Source organism: Grammomys surdaster, unplaced genomic scaffold, assembly GCF_004785775.1.
Source record: "Grammomys surdaster isolate TR1022 unplaced genomic scaffold, NIH_TR_1.0 225, whole genome shotgun sequence".
Classification (NCBI taxonomy): Eukaryota; Metazoa; Chordata; class Mammalia; order Rodentia; family Muridae; genus Grammomys; species Grammomys surdaster.
In genome coordinates this window covers 7993074-8018430 of record NW_021604670.1, presented here as the reverse complement: position 1 = coordinate 8018430, position 25357 = coordinate 7993074, and the positions used below count along the sequence as shown (strand labels likewise).

The 25357-nt window shown below is 44.5% G+C and overlaps 1 pseudogene; it reads right to left on the bottom strand.

Moving 5' to 3' along the window:
* Nucleotides 1-1866: 1866 nt before the first annotated feature.
* The window catches only part of LOC114626002, a 41116-nt pseudogene continuing 17625 nt past the window's right edge, over nt 1867-25357 (bottom strand).

Below are 25357 nucleotides of genomic sequence, written 5' to 3'. Positions count from 1 at the left end.
GATGTCTCTTGGCACAAAAGGACAAGATGTTTTCTAGACTGTTTGTATAAATCAGTCTTTTTCCATCAACAGTGGCTGTCCTGCCAAGGGCCAGCACTCCATAAACCTCTCTAATCTTGTGAAACTCTTGTGTATGTGCCTGTTTTCTCTGGCCCTGGATGCCAGAAGTTCCTGACACTTGACTCTCTGTCACTTCCTTCTGGTTCCCACTGATCATGAATTAGCTAGCTGTGTCAGATTGTGAGGTCAAGCTCTACCATTGAGATGACACAGTCACCATCCTGTGTTAGGATAACCACATCCTAACACATGTAGACATCCCACTCTGCGTCCTTGCTTGCCAAGTTTGGGTCCTTGTGCTCCCTTTTGCAAAGCTAAGTTGACTTGCTGAATTACTTCTACTTTGTTGTTTGTGTGACACTGGGAATATCCTCGTGAGATACAATTACCAGAGGATACGACATGTATATCTTTCACCTTACCCACAGACAGGAAATTGTTATTTATGAAAAAGTGATGTTGTAATCAGAGTAACAGGTTCTGCCATTCACTGCTTTCCCAGAGACAGGTAAAAGGTGAAAGGAAGTATATTTATTTACAGTTTGATTCTGAGAGTATTGGGGTTGGTCTGATGTGACTATGTATTCAAATATAAAATTCTGTACTCCCCAGTGTGGTTGCCTCAAGATGATTGAGTTCACACCAACAGCAGCTTTTATTGCACAAATCTTGCTCCTCAAGTTAGTCAATAAAAGGATAAAGCCTGTGGCTGGGTAGTAGAGAGACTACTGGTAGAATCCTACAGTCAGGACTTCCTGGTAGTGAGAAATGAACTCTGGGAAGAAGGAAGAGGAAGGTCCTTTCAAAGGAGACATCAGAGGGGATAGATGTGACTCCAGCCTGGAAGGTATAGCTAGCCACGTGGCTGGATGAGGCTAGATGGTCAGGTTGACTTAGATGAGGTAGTTGAGAGTCTGATCAGTTAAGGCATAAACTTTGAAATATTTAAAGTTCTCTTGTGTGATTATTTAGGGGTACTAACCAATTAATGAATAACTGCTACCGTATTAATTTCCAGCTTTAATGAATATATATATAGAATATTAGCAATCATTTTTTATAAGAGACAAACATTCTTGGTTTCTTTCAGTCTTGCCTGTAGCAACGTTAGTTTATGGAAAGGATGAAACAGAAGTCAAGGAATGCACTGTTAGCTCTGAGCGAAGCTGTGCTAAGTGCTCGATCTGTGAGGTTAGCCTTTTCTAGGGAGACAGCCTTTTTTGCAGCCAAGGTTTTGGGCTGTTCTCACCAGCAGCATGGGATTTCCTGGAGAGATTATAGCTTTGTTCAGAGCCCCCTCGCTAATTTCTATTATCAGCAATTCTTGGTAGTACCAATTTTCATGCCTTGCTAAGCAGGTCTCAGAGCACTGTAACGGGCCTCTGTGGCTGACAGGCAGTATTGGTTCTTTGTGAACTTTGCCTAAAATTTCCAGACTGCTGTTGAGACTGAACCTTCTCAGGAGCTGACTGGTCTTTTTTAGTTCTCCTGTGAAGGGCTTACTTGTATCTTTTGTACATTTTTTTTTCCTACATAAAGTAGAGCGCAGTGGTTACTCTGGGTTGGGAGGAGATGAGAGGGATAGAGGATTCATATCCACTGTTCACTCCTGCAACCTCCCTATCCAACAACAACAACGCACGCACACAAACAAAAACAAAGCATAGACAACATCTATATGTGGAAGCTATAGTGGGTCACAGTGTGTCCCACAGTGTACCCCTCTGTGTTGGGTTGTATTATTTGAGGGTTCTTCGTCGGGTTGAATTGTGGGTCCTGCGTCTGCCACCCCCCCCCCCCAAGGGGCTATGGCCGCTGCTCAGAGAGACAGAGGATCAGGAATTTGACTGTGTTCACTCCACATTGGCGCTGGGTGGACATTGGGCTATTCAAAGTCACAGGCCTCCACTTGTAGGTGGGAAACACAGTCTGAGGTCCCATGAGAAGCCAGAGCTTTTGGGTTGGGGGTTCTCGGGCCAAAGGGCAGCTGGGAACCAGTTGATTCTCAGGCCCTTGGGCTCTCAGGTGCCGCTGGCAAGCCGCTGAAAGGCCGAGAACAACGTGGGGGCTTACGGGTTAGAGGCCCGCAGCTGAAGAGGAGAGGTGGAGGGATGAGCGTTTGTCTGGGTCATGGCTGGCTTGGCTTGCTGGGCCTCCACGGCTGGAAATGTAGAGAGGTCATCTGCGAGAGATTAGACAGTGGCTCTGTAGTTGAGAACCTTCTCCACAGTTCCCCACAGCGGGTTCCGTAGAAGAGAAATAGGCTAGGGTCTTAAGATACTTATTATCATGGTGGAAAATGGATGAAACTATACCCCTGGTATTTTCAGGGCGGGCCTGAAGTTAAATAACTTTTGCAAGGAGGAGGGTCTGGGAAGGAATGTTTTTTTTTTTTTAAAATAATTATTTATTTTATGTATATGAGTACACTGTAGTTATCTTCAGACACACCTGAAGAGGGCATTGTATTCCATTACAGATGGTTATGAGCCACCATGTGGTTGCTGGGAATTGAACTCAGGACCTCTGAAAGAACAGTCATTGCTCTTAACCACTGATCCATCTCTCCAGACCCTGGGAAGGAATGTTTAATTGGCTACCCTCTCTGGCCTTTAGGTATCTCATTAATATGGAGATCTGTCTTGTGGCTCTGTGGCCTGTGGCCCTCTACCTGTGGAGGGGCTAGGGGACATTGTTCTACGTGCCTGAAAAGCGCAGATTGATGGAGGTCTTCAGCCTCGTGTCAGGAGCCTGGAGTCTGGGAGTGTGGCGAAATGCATGCCATCCCTTGCAGGGATCCCTGCAGGGTAGCTGGCAAGTTCCAGCCAGTGCTCGATCAGAAACCATGCTGTCCTTTTATGGTCCTATACCTCTGCCCACACATCTTCACTTGCAAATGCTCATGCAATGAGTCATTGGTCTGGTTTGAGGCTTTTGACCCCCATCAGGGCTGCCTCATGTTCTCTAGTGCTAATATGAGCCATCGACACTGACACCTGTCCATAGCTATGGACTCAGACATGGCCCTCAGAAGCAGCTTGGGGAGACCTCACCATTGCCCTAGGTGGTAGGGCTGGTCTCTCAAAACAGGCTACCCCTCTCCACCCTTGGGTCTCTAGTGCCACCACTCTTCATAATGCTGGAGCTGCTCCCCTTGTCTTTCTCTCTCTCCCATCTGTCTACCACATACTCACACATTGTGGTGGCCCTTGTTGCAGGCTGGCCGCTTAGCTGGTGAGTCCCTAGGTGATATCCTCTGGCAAGCAAGTTTCTATGGCCCACCCATGCTGTGGGGCAGAGGGCAGGTCTGTGGGCATCTTTCCCCATGCCCACTGTGGGGCACGGAGAAACACTGGTCTCTGGCTTCCTCCTCCGGTGCTGCGCTGCTTAGATTTGATTTAATCTGATTTTTTTTAATCTGATTTTTTAATGTGTTCTAGGCATAAAACAGCATCGGCCACCATGCGATGATGAATGAAGGATGCCATCTGCTATGCTCTTGACTGATATAAGAACTCCATCAACAACAAGGTGTCTCTTTGCCCATTACCGTGTGTGTATGTGTGTGTGTGTTCTGTACATCTTTCTTAAAAAAAAAAAAACCTTTTTGTAGGTTCTTTGTGAATTTTATTCCATGCACCCAATTCCACTTATCCCTCTGCCCCTTCATATCCACTCTCTGCCCTTACAACCTCCACCTCAAAATAAAATAAAATAAAATAAAATAAAATAAAATAAAATAAAATAAAGTAAAGTAAAATAAAATAAAACATTAAAACATCTTGTCGTGGAAGCTCTAGTGTGTGGCAGTGTGTCCCGTGGCATACCTGTTTGTCCATACATCTTGATTTGCGAATGTTCACTGCAATGAGCCCTTGGTCTGTTTTGAGGCCTGCCACTACATAGGTTTCTGCTACAAGCTATCAATACTGGATTCTCAGGGAACTGTCCTCAAGAGACTTATCCCGTTGTTGCCTGTGTCATGGAGATCCTGAAGCTTTGGATCTGCAAGACTGGCCCTTTCTCACACTCCAGCAAATCCTAGATGGGGTAGATGTTGGGGTGGGCCAAGTTAAAGCCCTGGATCTGGGTCTGGGAGGTAGCTGAGTTGGTCAGCCTGCCAGCTCTCCCTCATCTGCACCACCATGGTGAGCTCTCCAGTACTCCCTTTGCTAACTTATGTAATGCTGCAGCTAGCAAGGGGCAGGATCAGATTTCCTGCTCTCAGGGCTGGCTCACCAGCACCTGTGCTTACCAGGGCCAGCTCTACTGGGCTGCTCTGTGAAGGGCAGGGCCAACTCAGGCGGCAGTCCAGAGCAGGGGTACCTGCATGGCCTTTGGTGGTAATGTGGGTCTGGGTTATCAACATAGACCCCAGCTACTGTAGGACCATGGATCCAGACATGGGCTCCGTCAGCAGCATAGCCCTCTGATATCCATGTGCTCTCTGATGGCAGTCCAGACCTTGGATGTATGCTTGGCCCTTGGCTTCACTTTCTCTTCCATCTCTCCCTCGAGTACTCCATCTTCCCCATTCTTCATCACACACTCGTTCATTGCAGTGGTGCCCTCTGCCGATGCTTCTTCTGACTTCTTGGGGGCCTTTGTATACTTTTCTAATGGGCCTTGTGGTGGTTTGAATGACAATGTGTCCCATAGGCTCTCACATTTGAACACTTGGTCCCCAGTTAGTGGTTCTTTTTGGGGAGACCTAGGAGGTGTGGCCTTGGTGGGCACAGTCCAGGGGTGAGCTTTGAGATTTCAATGCCTCTCCCCACTCCACCTCCCCCCAACCCCCTTCTTGCTTGTGGTTCAAATGTTAGCACTTGGCTTTTGCTTCAGCTGCCATGTCTGCTGCTTGCTGCCATGTTTCCCTGTCTGGAAGAACACTTATTACTCTGGAACTATAAGACAATTAAGCCTTCCTTCTATGAATTGTCTCAGTGACGGTGTTACATCACAAGACCAGAAGAGACGAATAGGACAGGCTGTCTGTCTTTTCGGTGTAGATTTATAATCTGATATTTTTTGTTTGTTTGTTTGTTTTGCTTTAAACACAAGGCCTTTATCCCAAGATTACGTGTGTACCATACCCAGACTACCTTTTGGTTTTATAAAGGTCAAACTAGGTTAAATTTGCCTTCAGAATTTCCTTCAGAAAGTGAAGGAACGAAAACCTAAAGAAATACGTGTATCTGTGAAAAATAAAGTTATTTTTTTTCTTTCCATCAAGGTAACCAACCTCCCTCTCCCCTTTGCACAGATATATCCAGTCGGGGCCAAACAGTGAAGTTGAGTTCCCACTGGTGAGATAAAACAAAGTTACTATTTACATCAGGAATAAAAAGCAGAAGCCATCTTGCCCATGTATGTCCCACAGCCTGGTGTGGGTTCTGCCACTCACACTCTTTTGCAGAAAAGAATTGCCTTGCTGGGAGACTTTACTCTTGTGTGCGCCTCTGGGCAGGACCACAATTATTCTTTTCCAGCGTCTCTAAGACTTGGGTGACCAAGCCAGCTCAGTCAACAGGCTCTCCAAGGCAGGAGCAAGGATTAAAAAGAAAAAGACAATTAGACAACACTGTAGCACGACCTCAGACAGTTCTAAGTTTAATTTTTTTCCAGTCCACTTTTATATCATTCTGGGTACACATAAAGAATATGGTCAGTCCTTAAGGCATAAACAAAGTAGTCAAATACCAAACAAAAGCATAAATAAAGTAGTCAAGGAACAAGCAGGGCAAAAATCAAGGCAGTAAACAAAGTCCCGTGGTCACTTTGTCTAAGGGTTTATCAGGATGATCTAGATACAAGCACTACAATATATTTCTCCACTATATCACCTTGAGCCTATTTCATTGTCCCAGCCAGATATCAAATTCCTGCCAAATTCCTAAAAGCAACCATTAAAGCTCTCCACACTTGGGGAAATGAAAAAACCAGGGCAGAATTAGGTGGTTCTTTTGGTCTTGTTTACCTGCAAACTGCTAATATGTGATTTATTTAAACAGGAGGACAGATAGCTTCATCTTTAGTGGTTCTCAGAAGTGAAATCCCAGCCATGTAGTGGAACAGTCAGTGCCAACTCCAGCTGGAAACTCATCCAAATGCAAATGGATGACCTCACCGAGACCAGAAGAACTGGAAACTCTGAGATGAGACCTTCATTGTGTATTTTAACCTGCAGCTCTGGTGGAGACAGGTTCTAGAACGTTGTCTCATGCAGGAGGAGCGTTAACCTTGACCTTTCATTCGCCAGGTGGCCATCTCCCTTTTCTCTACAAATACTTAAGAGAAAATATTGGGTCCCTGGACACTGGATTTTTGTTGCTTCAGTTCAGATTGCACAGTACTTTGGCTTATGGAGTACTCTGATGACAGCTTGGATGTGACCAGAACATTCTCCCTGCCTGAAGGAGCCACAGCAATCTACCAAAAGAAGATGGCGAGGGCTGAAGTTATGTTTTAAGTTTAAATTACTGTGCTTCAGAGATCTATAAAACAAAAATGCCTCTAACCTGTAAGCCCCCACTTGCCCGAGGACAAATAACTTCCTGGAACATTGGGGGTTGTGGTAAGATAGCAAGCCAAGTGTTTACCCTTTTATAAACAAATTCTGTTGTTCTAACAGCACAGGGTATGTTTGGTCACATATAGGTAGCAGATATGTGTGCAGGAAGTACACTAGGAATATATTTGCCACAGATTGGATGAAGGCAGGAAGTGTTTTGACTTTATAAGCACCTAAATGATGTAACTTGAAACCATTCTCCGGGAATCCCAGGTATGGACCTAGCCAGTGTCCATTGTCCTGGCTAGTATTTAATAAATACTGCCTCAAATTTGGGTCAAAATTGTGGTAGTGATCTTATTCTTGCCTAGTAGGATTAATAAGACCTCTTCACCATCTCTGGAGATGTTTTCAAGAATGGTGTCTGTGATGGTTTATATATGCTTGGTCCAGGGAATGGCACTATTAGAAGGTGTGGCCCTGTTAGAGTAGATGTGTCACTATGAGTGTGGGCTTTAAGGCCCACATCCTGGCTGCCTGGAAGTCAGTATCCTGCTAGCAGCCTTCAGATGAAGATGTAGAACTCTCAGCTCCTCCTGCACCATGGCTGCCTGGATGCTGCCATGTTCCCGCCTGGTGATAATGGACTGAACCCCTGAACCCGTAAGCCAGCCCCAATTAAATGTTGTCCTTATAATATGAGTTGCCTTGGTAATAGTGTCTGTTCACAGCGGTAAAACTCTAAGACAGTGTCCACAGTGTTTTCCTGAAGAGCATGGGTTGAGAGTTACTCTGCTTGTGGTCCACAAGAAAACCATTTCCTCTTGCCTGGTCTTCTGTGAGTTATTCCCATTGGATGCCACAGAGTCCATGTCAGCCATGGCCAGAATCCTGCTCCCTGCTCCAGAGTGGGTTTCACCAACACCTAGGTTCCCTTGTCTGGAGCCCTGTAGGGAGCTACTGGAGCATCTCTGGTGACTCAGGGCTCTGCCTGTGTTCATAAGTTCTTGTACAGTCACAGAAGTCCGCTTGGACAGACAGGCTGAGCACTGCTCACTGCTTATCCTGAACTCACAGGCAGGACAGAAGGACACAGAAAACTAAGAGGAGGACATGAGAAAAGAAAGGAGCCCCTTATCTCAGTGTTCAAAGTCTCTAACACAGAACTGTCCAGAGTTCCGGCACAGTTAACTAAAATTTCTGTGAAGGCTGTCGACATAGAGATTCTATTATTCTACCTATTTGGAATATGGAGATATTTCAAGTAAGGGTGTTAAGATAGAAATGAGCCATGCTTAAGGCTTAGGTGTATATAATCTTCCAGTCTGGCCTTTCTTCTTTCCCAACAGTAAACCTGCAGTTTTCTAGAAATCTCACGATAAACCCGACATTTACAATAAGAGCCATGTCTTTTATTCCGTGGGCAGTCCCTATCACCCATCAGTTTTTATCTAACTAAATTGCAAATTGACCCAAGGTACCTCCAGAACTATGCTATACTCTTACCATAAAAGGGGAAGAAACTGGGGGTTGGAGAGACAACTCTTTCAGAGGACACAAGTTCAATTCTTAGCACCTATGTCAGGTAGCTCACAACTGCCTGTGTCTGTAGCTCCAGGGGATCAGAGACGCTCTTCTGGCCTCTGAAGGCATAATTCTATACACACATATGTAGCGTGTAATTTAAAAAAAACACACTATTGCCTTTCCCTCTGACAAAGTAGACAGAATGACTTCTGGGGTGTTGGCTGATGGGTTTTTTCCTCACCTGTGACCACAGTGGGGTATGGAGGGTATGAAGATCAGGCACTGTTTTGACGCCTGCTCTGAGAAATTTCTGGGCTGTTTGCTACAGTTTAAAACAATTTGACTTCTCTCTTTTATAAATGTGCCCCTCACATACAATAGCTGTGAGGTTTTGTAGCCAGTTTACCACATATCTCCCCAAGCCCAGCTAACCAGGTCAAGAATTACCACAACTCCAAGTGGGTTGTGGAATCTGGAGAAGCGGGCAGTATGGCTGTTTGTGTGTAGCATGCCTTGTAGTGGCCCTGTCCCTCAGTCTAGCGACTGGAGCAGGGGAATGTCTGGATGGAGTCTGTAGAGTGGGAGAAAGTAAAGGCAGGGGTCAGACATGGCACACAGCCTCGACAACTTTCCTGTTTCTTCCTGAAGCCCTCTTGGGCTTGTGAGGTACAGTTTCTGGTGCTAGCTCATTTTACTTTATGTTTTTTTCTGTCTTTCATAAGTTTTTTTTTTCTTTCTGATTTTTGATCAAGTTGTATTGTGTTTCAAAACCTAAAAGAGGATTAACCAGGATAAGATTAATCTTCAGGGAGAATTACTGGTCAGAGTTAGGTCTCAGGCAACCCTGAACAGAACAGGTGCTTCCCCGCCCCCACGCTGGTGCCCTTTGGATGCTGAGAGCACCACCAGCAAGGTGGTGACTGGACACAGAATTTGCTCCTGTGCTCTCCAGCAGGGACACATCCCTGGCACTAGCAATCCATTGTCTTCCCTTACTTTATTAGCTCAAAACATTTGAGAAGGGGGAAAATCATCAAACAAACAAACAACCCCCCAAAATAGAACCAAAACCCTGATTTTCCTGTCCCCTCTCTCTACTTCTGAAGCCACCTGGCTGAAGTGTCTGTGAGTAAAATGTGCTTTGTCCTTTGGGAGGAAACAAAGAATTATTAAAAAAGCAGCCTCTTGCCTTGACAGGAGAATGAGAAGGGCTTGTCAGCATCAACCCCCTCCTCTCCTCAGCTGAATTCTGGCATCTTCCTCTTTGTCTTGACCAGGACAGTTTCAGTTGTCATGGTATAGACACACAGTCCCCGTTTCCCTGTGTTAAGCATGCCAAACTCCAATGCTCTAAGCCAGCCTGGCTCACACACTCTACCTGGATGTGTAGTTATCCCTCAGTCTTTGTCTTTCACAGGTTATTCCGTGTTCCAGAATTCATCTAAAAGAATTATTTTTGTGCAGGCAGTGGGTGATGGTGGAGGATACAAGCAAGATGAGGCAGGAGGTTGTCAGTGACTTTCTGGTATGTCTGTCTGGCACCCATGCCAGCGTTGAGTCCTAAATTTGCTACTTATGCTACTATGTGGTTCTGGCCAAATTATTCTTCCAGGAAATGAATTGGGCTCTTAATAGTCCGTTAATTCTGGGAAAGTTTTGGTCAACTTTGGAGAGTCCTCCTCTCTGCTCTCCTCTGCACAACTGTGACAATGTATGACTCTCTCATGCGGATCCCATAAGAAGAAATTGATTGAGCAGTGGGTCTTAAAATTGACTGTTCATTCATTTGAACGACTGGAGGTGTTGTTTGTTTGTTTTTAAATAGCAGTGTCAGGAAGCATCCAGATCAATTAAATTAAAATTTTTGGGTGTGGGAGCCAGCCATCAATCTTAATTTGCCTATGTCCTCAGTGTTCAGCCTAACATGAGACAGTGAGACAGTGCTTCTAATAACCATTCAATGAGCAACAGCTGCTTTTAGGAATATAACTAAAAGCTGACCAGAAATCTCCCTGAACTAATGGACTATTAAGGGCTCAGTTCATTTCCTTTGGAATGTATTCATCCAACAGTATCTGAGCATTCTCTGTGAGCCAGGATCTCTGTGCCAGAGTGTCCTTTTCCAATTCAGAATAAAAGCTCATATTACTTTCAAGAGAAAATTTAAAGACCTGAGATGTACAGTTCACTTATCAAACTGACATGTGGCCCAGTTAGCTTTAATTGTCAACTTGATAGAACCTAGACTCACCTGAGAAGGAAATCTAGATGGAAATCTTGCCCAGATAAAATTGGTAATGGGCATGTCTACAGGGGATAGTCTTGGTTGTTAATTGATGTAGGAAGGCTCAGCCCACTGTGGGTGGCACCATTCCCTGAGCAAGTGGTCCTGAGCTATGTAAGAGCTGGTAGAGTATGAGGGAGAGTGAGCCAGGAAGCAGCATTCCTCTGTGGTTTCTGCTGTTCTTCCTTGGCTGTGAGTGAATTCCTGGGTCAGAGATAATATTGTATGGAACATCGACATGTCTACCTTCAAGTTCCTACTTTGAGTTCCTGCCTTGACTTCCCACAGTGATGGACTATAAACTATATGATGAAGTTTCCCCTAAATTGCTCTTGGTTGGAGTGTTTCATTATAGCAACAGGAATGTGACCAGAATGCCATGAGGACCCGACCTCATTCCCAGAATTCACGAGGAAGACCAGTGTGGTAGCGTCTACTTGTAACCCCAGATACTGGAGGGGAGACAGACAGATAGATCCCTAGGGCTCATTGGCCAGTTAGGCCAGTTAGCCTACTTTGTGAGCTTCAGGCCAAATCACAGACATTGTCTCAAAAAGCACATGTATAAAAAGCCCCCAAAACTCAAGGTTTATGATCCTGAGAGCTGCTGTCCTTTGACTTCCACATGTACATCCCCACAAACACACATAGGTGCATGTATGTGAGAGTACACACACACACACACACACGCACACACACACACACACACGCACATACATAGAGAGAGGAGGAGAAGGACAGGTTTAGGTTCTCTAGGGCAGTCTGGCTGGTCTTCCCATCATTTATGCCAACGGCTTGCTCTTACCACTGCAGGCAAACTTCAGCCACTAGGTAATTCTTGGGGTCACCCTGGGCCTTAGTGTTCCTCTACGCCCTTCCCTGCATGCTCCCCTTTGTTAGCTTCTTCTCGCACTTCTTTCTGCTTTCTACCCAGAGAACTTCACAAGATGGAATTCCTGAGCCAGTATTGAAGACCAGATGAATGCCCAGCATTGATTGGTAGTGCCTGCTCCTCTATAGTGAATACGTCACAGTGGCCTTCAGTCTTAGGATTCCTTGAATGTCCTGGAGGGAGCAAAAAATGACTTTTTTTTTATTTTCGAGACAGGGTTTCTCTGTATAGCCCTGGCTGTCCTGGAACTCACTCTGTAGACCAGGCTGGCCTCGAACTCAGAAATCCACCTGCCTCTGCCTCCCAAGTGCTGGGATTAAAGGCGTGTGCCACCACCGCCCAGCCAAAGGATGACTTTCTAAGACCCCTTCTTACAGGAGGGTAGCACAGTGGTCTATTCTTCACACCTCACTCTGATGAAGCGTTTAGGCTCAGGCAGGCTTCTTTCCCCTTTCCTTGCATACCTGTCTCTATTGTTCCAGGATCCCACAGAATTACTCCAGGTTCCCTCAAAGGCCAGGATCTCCTAGACCATCCATAGCAGCAGGCAGCTTATGTGAACTATCTCAAGAATCTGGGGTTCTGAGATGGGGACAGAATCCCACAAAATTCTATCCCTGGGGAGCAGGTGGTTTTTATGACCATAGACACTCCCTGAAGAAAGCTCTACCTCCTCCAGCAGGTCTCTCTTCTGTACTGAAGCTTCCTCATGGGAGAGAGGTTACAGCAGCTAGCAAGTTCTGCTGGGGCAAAGTCCCCCATTAGGATTCTAGTATGACTTGTTGTCATTTAATGATTGTAGAGTAGCCTTACACGAAAGCTTACAGTGACTTTCTCTACATCTCTGGTCCATCAGGAGGCAGGGTGCAAGGGTTAGATGTGCATGCTTTCTTCCTGGGCTGTCAAAGTTTCTGTAGGAGATGGTTAGGGAGACCTCACTTATGTTCCAAGCATCTTATCCATGATGCTGTCTCTTCCAGGCTTAGACTATGCCACTGGATAAAGCTGTCAACTTTCTGGACAGGCATCTCAGTTTATGGACACCTACACATACCACACATATACATACAACACCCCTGCACCACACATATACATACATACATACATACATACATACATACATACATATGTACATACATACATACATATACCACACACACAGAACACATACATACAGAAATATACAAAGTAACAAGATTTAAAAATAAAAATGGACCACATGCCTTTTGGCTGGGGCAGACACAGAGTTGGTCTGCTCCTGTGGAGATACTGAATCCTGAGCCATACTAGAGGAGCCACTGCACTCAGAGCAGCCGGTAAGAACTCCATCTCACTCCCTAAGCCCCAGAGTTACATCTGAGAGGCAGGGACGATCAGGACCCACCAGCTACCCAAACCCCGCCCCTCCGGAATCCCACTTCCCTTTTGCCCCCGCCTGGTCCTTTTGGCTGGGGCAGACACAGAGTTGGTCTGCTGCTGTGGAGATACTGAATCCTGAGCCATCCTAGAGGAGCCACTGCACTCAGAGCAGCAGACACCGAGATGGTTTGCACTTGGGAGACATTGTATCCTGAGCCATCCTAGAGGAACCACTGCACCCAGAGCAGAAAGATTTCCAGATTCAAGAGGTGGCCTGAGTCCCAGGAGCTCTTCCACCCAGGAGATTAGGATCATAAGACCACAGAGACATCTGGACTCTGAGGAGCTCTGCCACAAGCAAGAAAACCGGAAATACAGAGTCCAGTCTTACGCGTGAGGGCAGGTAACACTAGAGTTACCCAGATGGTGAAAGGCAAGCACAAGAACATAAGCAACAGAAACCAAAGTTACTTGGCATCATCAGTACCCGGTTCTCCCAATATAGCAAGCCCTGGACACCCTATCACACCTGAAAAGCAGGAGTCAGAATTAAAATCACTTTCTCATGATGATGATAGAGGATTATAAGAAGGAATTAAGTAACTCCCTTAAAGAAATACAGGAGAGTACAAGTAAACAGGTAGAAGCCCTTAAAGAGGAATCACAGAAATCCCTTAAAGAAATGCAAGAAAACACAAAGAAGGAATTAAACAAAAACATTCAGGATCTGAAAATGGAAATAGAAACAATAAAGAAATCTCAAAGGGAGACAAACATGGAGATAGAAAACCTAAGAAAGAGATCAGGAGTCATAGACTCAAGCATCACCAACCGAATACAAGAGATAGAAGAGAGAATCTCAAATGCAGAAGATACTGGAAAATATTGACACAGTTGTCAATGAAAATGCAAAATGCAAAAAACTCCTAACCCAAAACATCTAGGAAATCCAGGACACAATGAGAAGACCAAACCTAAGGATAATAGGTATAGATGAGAATGAAGATTCCCAACTTAAAGGGCCAGTAAATATCTTCAACAAAATTATTAAGGAAAACTTCCCTAACCTAAAGAACAAGATGCCCATAAACATACAAGAAGCCTACAGAACACCAAATAGACTAGACCAGAAAAGAAATACCTCCCGTCACATAATAATCAAAACATCAAATGTACAAAACAAAATAAAAATACTAAAAGCAGTAAGGGAAAAAGGTAAAGTAACATGTAAAGGCAGACCTATAAGAATTACACCAGACTTCTCACCAGAGACTATAAAAGCCAAAAGAGCCTGGACTGACATCATACAGACCCTAAGAGAACACAATTGCCAGCCCAGACTACTATACCCAGCAAAACTCTCAATCACTATAGATGGTGAAACCAAGATATTCCATGACAAAACCAAATTTGCACAATATCTTCCAACAAACCCAGCACTTCAAAGAATAATTGATGGAAAACACCAACATAAGGAGGGAAACTACAACCTAGAAAAAGCAAGGAAGTAATCTTCCAACAACCCCAAAAGAAGATAGCTATACAAACATAATTCTACCTCTAATAACAAAAATAATAGGAAGCCACAATCATTTTTCCTTAATATCTCTTAACATCAATGGACTCAATTCCCCAATAAAAAGACGCAGACTATCAGACTGGATACACAAACAGGACCCAGAATTTTGCTGCATACAAGAAACGCACCTCAGTGACAAAGACAAACACTACCTCAGAATAAAAGGACGGAAAACAATTTTCCAAGCCAATGGTCCCAAGAAACAAGCTGGAGTAGCCATTCTAATATCAAATAAAATCGACTTCCATCCAAAATTAATCAAAAAAGATAAGGAAGGACACTTCATACTCATCAAAGGAAAAATCTACCAAGATGAACTCTCAATTCTGAACATCTATGCTCCAAATGCAAGGGCACCTACATACATAAAAGAACCTTTACTAAAGCTCAAAACACACATTACACCTCACACAATAATAGTGGGGGATTTCAACACCCCACTCTCAGCAATGGACAGATCATAGAAACAGAAACTAAACCGAGACACTTTGACATTAACAGAAGTTATGAACCAAATGGACTTAACAGACATCTATAGAACATTTCATCCTAAAACAAAAGAATATACCTTTTTCTCAGCACTTCATGGTACCTTCTCCAAAATAGACCATATAATTGATCACAGAACAGGCCTCTACAGATACAAAAAGATTGAAATAATCCCATGCATCTTATAAGATCACCACGGACTAAGATTGGTCTTTAATAATGACAAAACCAATGGAAAACCCACGTGCACATGGAAACTGAACAACTCTCTACTCAATGATGACTTGCTCAAGGAAGAAATAAAGAAAGAAATTGAAGACTTTTTAGAAATCAATGAAAATGAGGACACATCATACCAAAACTTGTGGGACTCCATGAAGGCAGTGCTAAGAGGAAAACTCATAGCTCTAAGTGCCTACAAAAAGAAACTGGAAAGAGCACACACTAACAACTTGACTGCACAACTAAAAGCTCTAGAACAAAAAGAAGCAAATACACCCAAGAGGAGTAGAAGGCAGAAAATAATCAAACTCAGGGCTGAAATCAGCCAAATGGAAACAGAAAGAACAATACAAAATATCAACAAAACCAGGAGCTGGTTCTTTGAGAAAATCAACAAGATAGATAAATCGTTAGTCAGATTAACCAGAGGGAACAGAGACAGTATCCAAATTAATAAAATCAGAACTGAAAAGGGAGACATAACAACAGAAACGGAAGAAATTAAAAAAATCATCAGATCCTACTACAAAGGCCTATACTCAACAAAACTGGAAAACCTGGATGAAATGGACAACTTCCTAGACAGATACCAGGTACCAAAGTTAAATCAGGAGCAGATAAACCATCTAAACAGTCCCATAACCCCTAAGGAAATAGCAGCAGTCATTAAAAGTCTCCCCACTAAAAAAAGCCCAGGTCCAGATGGTTTTAGTTCAGAATTCTATCAGACCTTCAAGGAAGACCTAATACCAATTCTCTTCAAACTATTCCACAAAATAGAGACAGAAGGAACACTACCCAATTCGTTCTATGAAGCTACAATTACACTCATACCCAAACCCCACAAGGACCCAACAAAGAAAGAGAACTTCAGACCAATCTCCCTTATGAACATCGATGCAAAAATACTCAATAAAATTCTAGCAAACCGAATCCAAGACCACATCAAAACAATCATCCATCATGATCAAGTAGGTTTTAACCCAGGAATGCAGGGATGGTTCAATATTCAGAAATCCATCAATGTAATCCACTATATAAACAAACTCAAAGGAAAAAAATCACATGATCATCTCACTAGATGCTGAGAAAGCATTTGACACAATTCAACATTCCTTCATGATAAAAGTCTTGGAAAGATCAGGAATTCAAGGCCCCTACCTAAACATAGTAAAAGCAATTTACAGCAAACCAGTAGCCAACATCAAACTAAATGGAGAGAAACTTGAAGCAATCCCACTAAGATGAGGGAGAGACTAGACAAGGCTGCCCACTCTCCTCCTACCTATTCAATATAGTACTGGAAGTCCTAGCCAGAGCAATTAGACAACAAAAAGAAGTCAAAGGGATACAAATAGGAAAGGAAGAAGTCAAAATATCACTATTTCCAGATGATATGATAGTATACTTAAGTGACCCCAAAACTTCCACCAGAGAACTCCTAAACCTAATAAACAACTTCAGCAAAGTGGCTGGTTATAAAATCAACTCAAACAAATCAGTAGCCTTCCTCTACATGAAAGATAAACAGACTGAAAAAGAAATTAGGGAAATGACACTCTTCACAATAGTTGCAAATAATATAAAATACCTTGGTATGAATCTAACCAAGCAAATCAAGGACCTCTATGACAAGAACTTCAAGTCCCTGAAGAAGATCTCAGAAGATGGAAAGATCTCTCATGGTCATGGATTGGCAGGATTAATATAATAAAAATGGCCATCTTGCCAAAAGCAAACTACAGATTCAATGCAATTCCCATTAAAATCCCAACTCAATTCTTCACAGAGTTAGAAAAGGAAAGTCTCAAATTCATTTGGAATAACAAAAAACCCAGGATAGCGAAAACTATTCTCAACAATAAAAGAACTTCTGGAGGAATCACCATCCCTGACCTCAAGCTGTACTACAGAGCAATAGTGATAAAAACTACCTGGTATTGGTACAGAGACGGGCAGGAAGATCAATGGAATAGAATTGAAGACCCAGAAATGAACACACACTCCTATGGTCACTTGATCTTTGACAAAGGAGCTAAAACTGTCCAGTGGAAAAAGGACAGCATTTTCAACAAATGGTGCTGGTTCAACTGGAGGACAGCATGTAGAAGAATGAAAATTGTTCCATTCTTATCTCCTTGTACAAAGCTCAAGTCTAAGTGGATGAAGGACCTCCACATAAAACCAGATACACTGAAACTAATAGAAGAGAAGGTGGGGAAGACCCTCGAATACTCGGGCACAGGGGGAAAGTTCCTGAACAGAACACCAATAGCATATTCTCTAAGAACAAGAATTGACAAATGGGACTTCATAAAATTGCAAAGTTTCTGTAAGGCAAAGGACACTGTCAATAGGACAAAATGACAACCAACAAATTGGGAAAAGATCTTTACCAATCCTACATCTGATAGAGGGCTAATATCCAATATATACAAAGAACTCAAGAAATTAGACTCCAGACAACCAAACAACCCTATTAAAAATGGGGTATAGAGCTTAACAAAGAATTTTCAATGGAGGAAACTCGAATGGCCAAAAAGCACCTAAAGAAATGTTCAGTATCCTTAGTCGTCAGGGAAATGCAAATCAAAACAACACTGAGATTCCATCTCACACCGGTCAGAATGGCTAAGATTAAAAACTCAGGTGATAGTAGATGCTGGTGAGGATGTGGAGAAAGCGGAACACTCCTTCATTTTTGGTGGGACTGTAAGATGGTGCAACCACTTTGGAAATCAGTCTGGCAGTTCCTCAGAAAATTGGACATAGCATTACCTGAGGATCCAGCTATACCACTCCAGAAGATGCTCGAACATATAACAGGGGCATATGCTCAACTATGTTCATAGCAGCCTTATTTATAATAGCCAGGAGTTGGAAAGAACCCAGATGTCCTTCAACTGAGGAATGGATTAAAAAAATGTGGTACATTTACACAATGGAGTATTACTCAGCTATTAAAAACAATGAATTCGAGAGGTTCCTAGGTAAATGGATGGAACTAGAGATTATCATCCTGAGTGAGGTAAGCCAATCACAAAAAGAACACACATAGTATACACTCACTGATTATTGGATATTAGCCCAGAACCTTGAAATGCCCAAGATTCAACTCACAGGCCACATGTAGCTCATGAAGAAGGAAGACCAAGTGGGGGTGATTCCGTCCTTCTTAGAAAGAGCAGCAAAATACTCAAGGGAGCAAATATGGAGACAAAGTGAGGGACAGAAACTAAAGGAGGGGCTGTCTGGAGACTGTTCCACCTGCGTATCCATCCCATGTGCAGTCACCAAAGGTAGATGCTGATGTGGAAGTCAGGAAGTGCATGCTGATAAGAGCCTGATATGGATGTCTCCTCAGAGGTCTGCAAGAATCTGACATATTCAGAGGCAGATGCTCACAACTAGCCATTGAACTGATCATGGGGTTCCCGATGGAGGAGTTAGAGTGAAGGCCATTGGAGCTGAAAGTGTTTGTGGCTCCATGAGGAGAGCAACAATACCAACCAACCACAGCTCCCAGGGTCTAAACAACCAGCCTAGGAGCACTTAGGGAGGGACCCATGGCTTCAGCTGTATGCGTAAGAGCGGAGGGCCCTGCTGGGCATAGGTGGAAGAAGAGATCCTTGACCTCATGAAGGCTGGACGCCCCAGGGGGTGGGAATTTGAGGGTGGGGAGGTGGGAGTGGGGGGGGAGGTAGGGGTACATCCGCAGAGAAGCAGGAGGAGGGGTGAGGGGATAGGAGGTTCCTGGGTGGGTGGGGGGTGGGGTAAGGGGACAACATATGAAATGTAAATATAACATCCAATAAAAAAAATGGACCACAGAAGTATTCTATGTTTAGTTTGTTTTGTTTTGTTTTTTTCGAGACAGGGTTTCTCTGTATAGCCCTGGCTGTCCTGGAGCTCACTCTGTAGACCAGGCTGGCCTTGAACTCAAAAATCCGCCTGCCTCTGCCTCCCAAGTGCTGGGATTAATGGCATGCGCCACCACTGCCCAGCAGTATTCTGTTTTATTGGCTCATATCTCCAGCTGGACATATATGTTAATCTAGTTTTTGTTTGAAGATCTGGTTTAAGTTTGGACTTTTTTAGAGAATGGTAAGTTTGAGCCTCAGAATTCAAGAATAGGGATTACTCATCTTCCAGCTGTTACCCAGTATCTTAGACATTATTGCCCAAAAGGACAGAAATGTTCCATTTCTTTAACTTTGGAAAGAATGGTGTTAGTTCCACCATACATTGAACAGTGCTAAACTTAAATGCAAGCCATTGGCCAGTTACTCGGATGTTTTCAAATTTTATTTATTTAACATTTATGTATCAAGTCTCATACTGTACCATGTACCTTGCTGAGCATTAGAGACATGAGAATAAATAAAACATAATCTCTGCCCGTGTTAGCTTTTGCTGCACAATACCTGAAAGTTGGTGGTTTAAAAGAGAAACTATTTGCAAGCAGTGTTCTGGGTCAGTAATTTGGGCTTGTTTAACTGTTTGTTTTTCTGGTCTCTGCTTAGCTTTCTTGGGAATCTGTGGCCAGTTGTCCTCCGAGCCAGTTAGTGTTAGCTGGCCTAGGGAACTCTCAGCTGGTGTGACTCAAGTCTGATCCATACTCTCTCCTCTCTAGTAAGCCAACTTGGCTCATTTATATAACGGGTTGCAGAGAAAGATCCTGTCTCAAAAACAAAAACAACGAGAAAGCAATTGTGCAGTGATTAAGGATCCCGTGCATTGTGGAGGGTGTGGGCACAGAGACAGGTTGCAGAGCTGCCCTAACGATGTGGGGCGTGCTGGCTGCTCACAGCACAGGAACCCCTCCTGCCCGTTGTTCTTCCCGCCACTCCACATGCCTTTGCATGTCAGTTTTCCACCACTCTGACAATGCACTTGAGAGAAAAAAAAAATCAATTTAAAGGAGGAAATGTTTGGTTTTGGCCCATAGTCTCAGAGGGATCAGTGCACGGAAGTTTGGCACTAGTGTTTCTGGACTGTGGTGAAGAAGAGGGCCATTGTGGTGCAAAATTGCTCACTTCATGGTGGCTAGAGAGGGAATAGAGATGGAGAAAAGGGATGGAGGAGAGAGAGAAAAAGATAGAGATAGAGATGGGAGATGGGAGATGGGAGATGGAGGGGGAGGGGGAGAGGGAGAGGGAGGAGGGAGGAGAGGAATGGGGGATGAACAGAAGACATATTTTTCCAAGCCGAGTTCCCAGTGGCCTATTTCCTGCAACTGTACACCACCTCCTAACATTTCCACTACCTCCTCATAATGCCATCAAATATAAGACTACCGGTTCACTAAATCCCTCAGTGAAGTCAGATCTCCTGATCTGGCTTGTCCTCCAAACACTGCTGCATTGGGAACTAGCCCTTTAGCACACAAGCTTTAGGGGAACATTCCAAATTCAAGCTATAGCAGTGTGTGTGAGCGCATGCGCGTGTGTGCAGGCATCCTTTGTGATCAGTCGTATTCCTCTGGTTACAGGCCATGGTGGGCCACTTGCCATGGGTGCTGTTAACTGAGCTTAGGTCCTCTGCAGGAGGAGTATGTGTTGTTAACCATTGCACCATCTCTCCAGCCCGTCTCCATCTCTTTAGTTGCTTTAGCCTCTCTTCCCTGCGTTGTCCTTCCATTACTCATGTTCCGTTGCATGGATTCCAGCGCCCAGCCTTCAAGATCCCTCCCACTTTTTGTGCATGTGGGTGGGGTTTGCCATCATTTCCCACTCTCTTCCATTATCTCCACCAGCTTCCTGTTGGCTTTGTAGAACATGCTAATACGGCTCCCCATATGTAGCAGCGATGAATTTTCAGATTCTGTCAGAGTTCATAGCTGCTCTGCTCTGTCATTTCTGGGCCTGTGGTGAGGCCTGGGCCTGTTGCCCACATCTCTGGCTCTGAATTATAGGCAATTAAAAGGCAAACATGGGAACAGAATGCATGAGGGGACTTGTCTGCAGATAAGAGACTATTAATGTCTACTGTCCCTTTAATTGGAGCTCTTTTCCTTGTTCTGGGATCTCTCGCACACCCCCTTGGATTTCCCATTAAGTGGGTACCAGCGGCTAAGTGACAAGTGTCAGTTACATTAACCAGATGGCACACACTGCTGTCCTTTGTCCTTATCTGTAGACGCAGTAAAGCTAGATGGCTGTTATCCCTGCTAAGTTCATTGTTATCTGTCAAGTCACTGGTGGATCTGTTTGATTCTGTTCTTTTTAGCTTTAGAAGAACCGAGATTACAGGAAATAAGACAGAGTGACTCTAATTCCTTCAAGGGAATAAGCCACGACTTGTTGAAATGGTCCCATTTGCCTCTGCCACCCTGGCTCAGTCCATTAGTGGGTGACACAGGGCACCTCACAGCCACTATCCTTGGCTTCTTCTGGCAGCTGACATTCACCAAGGCAGACCTCTTCAAATTGGAGTAACCGAGTCTGTGGATAAATCGTCTTTCCTTTAACACCATTAGTAAGGATTCTGTCAGCATCTCCATTAAGAAAAGATGAGTGATTAATCTGACAAATTGGTAGCTCTTGTGTGTGTGTGTGTGTGTGTGTGTGTGTGTGTGTTTGGCTTCTCCCAAGAGGATTATTAGAGCTCCACAAAGCCAAGTCACCCTCTACTGTGTCACAGAATAGCCACTAAACTCATGTGGATACTTAAATTTAAATTGATTAAACAGAAAGGAAGTGCTTAATTCCCCCAAATGCATCCTTTGCAACATCCCAAGGGGCCAAGAACCCCCTGTACGTAGAAGCAATAGGTTAGGGATATTTCCACCATTGTGGAAAGTTCCCTTAGATGTGGCTGACAGCAGCTGGGTGGGATTTATAAAAACACAGTCTTCTTTATCTAATGGAACTTGGTTCAAATCTCATTTCCTTTCTATATAGCTAAATGACAAAGCATGTCATTTGCCTCCCCGGAGGTCTCAGCCCCAGAGTCTGTTAAGGAGTGGTTTGCCAGCCTCCTAGCACAGTGTGAGGACCAGGTGGGATGCTCTTCTGAGAGAGCCCGATGTGTCATTGTGATAATATTTGTTACTTACAAGGGACAGCCTGGCTTCAGGGGGGATGGTTACTATATAGATAAACACTGGGTTCTCATATTACCAAGAAGGTATTTTATTTTCTGTATGTCCTGGCTCTTACTAGTGTTGACATAAGAACAGTTCTCACCTCAAAGGGGACAAGAGAGTTTATTTTGGAGCTAAATATGAGTGACTAGATTTACGTTACTCTAAATATCATATTCTAGTGTGGTAACCACCTCAGGAAAAAAATATTTTTTATGGTAAGAAAACAAAGTTAGAAGTTAGTTTTTTTTTTTTTTTCAAATACTGGGTTGGTAGGTTACAGGAAAGTGGGAAAAATCTCTGTTATCTGGTGACAATCAGCTTCTAAATTGGTGGGAGCTGCCGGTCTGTTTATATATTCTGAAAGAATCTACCTAGTAGTCACAGGGTGTTCAGTCACACGTAAAAGTGAGCAATAAAGTCTCCTTAGGAGTCTAAAAGTAGCCTATGATAATTTGATTCTCTATAATAACCAGCCTGCCTACAGTTAGCCAATTAGCCTTGAGGAGGGCTGAACACAGCTGGGACCTTTTCTTGAGTACTTCAGCCCAAGGACATGGCTCATAAATCCACACTATATATTACCTTCTTTCTCTCAATTAGGCAGTAGTGGACATATGTGGAAGTATTGAAGATACGGTGGCATGGTGGTGTCCCCAACAAGAGCAAGGCCTTTTGGGTGTTTTTTGTAGGGACCTTTTACACTTATAGCACAATGAGTCTTTTCTGCGCAGGTCATTCAGTTTCACTGTCTTGCTTCCAGAGGTCACCTGATGTGTCAGGGCCACATAGCAACTTCAAAATATTTGCATACATTTTCATTCTTATTATTATGTTTATCCTGTGTGTAAGAGCATATGTGTGTGTGTGTGTGTGTGTGTGTGTGTGTGTGTGTGTAGGGTGTTGCTGCTACAGGCACGTGAAAGTCGGAGGATGATCTCTTTTTTCACTCCGTGGGCCCCTTGGGGATCAAAGTCAGGATGTCAGGCTCCATCAAGTGCCTTTACCCTGGGATTCACCTTCATCACCAATTTGCATACATTTCCAAACGTCCCCAGGCAGGCCAGTCCTGGTTCTCTCCGTTAGATCCCTTGGGAACCCATATGCAGTCAGATGTATCTTTAATGGCATTATCTCTGACTTTCCTGGTAATATTCCGATGACAGCTGGCTCTCTGGATCCCCTGTTTCTGTTCTGTTATTCTTAAGCTACCTGATAGGAAAGCCAGCTCTTTTCCCTGAGGCATTGGGGACCAGCTTCATGATATACCGTTTTGCCAGTAGAGGGCAGCATCACCAAGAACTTCTTTGCAGTTTAATAGTGTGGGTGGGCAGTCAGCTTGGTATCTCTCTGTTCCCGCCTTCCCTCTTTTCACCTTGCCCTGCTTTTGGCACTCACACAGAGAAGGGATATTTTCAAAGTGACTCTGATGTCCCAGCAACTGACAGCCAGGAGGGTGGCCCAGAAAACAGCAGCATTGGTTGGAGGCCTGCCCGCTCTGTCGAAGCGGTATGGAGGAGTTGCTATGCTTCACAGCCTGCATCTGGTACTGCTCTGCCCCTGCAGGAGGTGGCTGTCTGGGAGGCCCCTGTCAGCTACCCACTCCTCAGACTTTGCTCACATGTCTCCTCCGTGTGTGCCTGTCCCTAAATGCCTCTTCCCAGAAAGAATCTGAGTCAATCTCTTGTCATTAGATTAGTTCTTGCTAAACTATGACAGATGTCAAAGCAGCCAATGGAATGATGATATTCTCCCTGCCCCCATGCCAACAGGCAAAGGCAGGTAATATACAAAAGGGAGAAAGAGGGAGAAAACTGTCAGAAGTTCAGAGCAGGGAGATGCTTCATTTGGGCAGTTCAATCCAGCCTTTCCAGTCTGGAAGGTACAGTGAGGAGCCCCACTCAGTGCCCTGTCTGAACAACAGCCCCTAGCCCTTTGGTTTAATGTTGCTTTAGAATGAACCACCCTCTTGCCCTATTGTCCCTGCCCTGCCCTGCCCCATCCCACCCCAAAACAAACCAAACCACCCTTTGGCTAGGCCCAAGTGGCTGTGTGCTTGCAAACGTCACTGCTCTGCTTAGGAGATTTTTTTCTTGGTCTAGACTGGGTATTCTTTCCTGGGGACACTGGCTCTTATGCTGTGAGCACATACATCCCAGTTCTTATTCTCGAACTTTCAGTCAGTGATTCCTGACACTCCTCTCTCCTGGGGCTTACAGAGGCTGGGCTTCTCTCTGAAACCCATGGAGGTCACTCTCAGTGGTCCCACTGTCTGTTTTATTTGGGACCCTCCTGTGGAGATTCTACTCCTGGCCATGACTCAGGATCCTGGGGTGAGCTGTTTCTCAGGATATGAGACATATGCTAGATCCCACACAGAGCCCTTTAAACCCCAGAAAACTCCGTATTCTATGCCAAGAAGGCTCCAGAAAGCCATGGGGTTCACTTGCATTGGTGGGGACAAATCAGTTAGCAATGTCCCCTCAAATTTATTGTCAAATCCTGGATGACAGAAAAGGTGCTCTCTTGGAGAGCTTGTGAAACCTGAGTTGGTCACCAGCATCCAGACAGGGGGACAGAAATGGGCAGGGTGGGAGGTGATATAGGGGTTGTCTCCGTGTGCTTAGCTTTCCTGGCTCCTCTCTCTAGGCGTTTCTTATCTCCTCATCCTCTGTCAAACTCATCTTCCAAACTGAAGTACAGAGAACACTGACAGGGGTGGGAGGTAGAGTGGAGTGGGGTTGAAGGGAGTGAGGAGGTGGGGTTGGCGGGTGGGGCAGCGCTGGAGAGACAGAGGCTCAGAGCTTCAGAGAGCTTGCTGCTTTCTCAGAGTAACAGAGTTTGGTTCTTGCCATGTTGGGTAACCTACAACTTCCTATAACTCCAGAGAGGATCCCACGTCCTCTCAGGTCCCTGTGAGCACCCACACACATGTGCTTTCTCCTCTACACACACATATAGATTAAAAAGAAATGAAAAGATTGTTTTCTCTGGGCTACCCTTTATTCATGCAGAGTGGAAAGTTTCTGTCCAAAACAGGCAGTGAACCCCACTGAACTCCTGTGTACTCATGACCCTCCTCAGCAATGGGCAGTCCACAGACTCTTCTTGCACCCCTAAATTATTCTGAAGCAAGTCCTAGCCATTTCTTTTCTCCATGTCCCCTGCTGGTGAAGAACTTTTGGTGGCAGGAGAGAGCCCAGGCTGCGTCCCTCTTTGATGTGGTATGGCCCACTCTTTCAGCCTCTATTTCTACCTTTCCTATTGGCCTCCCCTCCTCCACATCTATTGCTGGAAATAAATTGTGGAGAGCTGCTGCCACGCCTTAAAGATGGTGCCTGCTTGCCCTT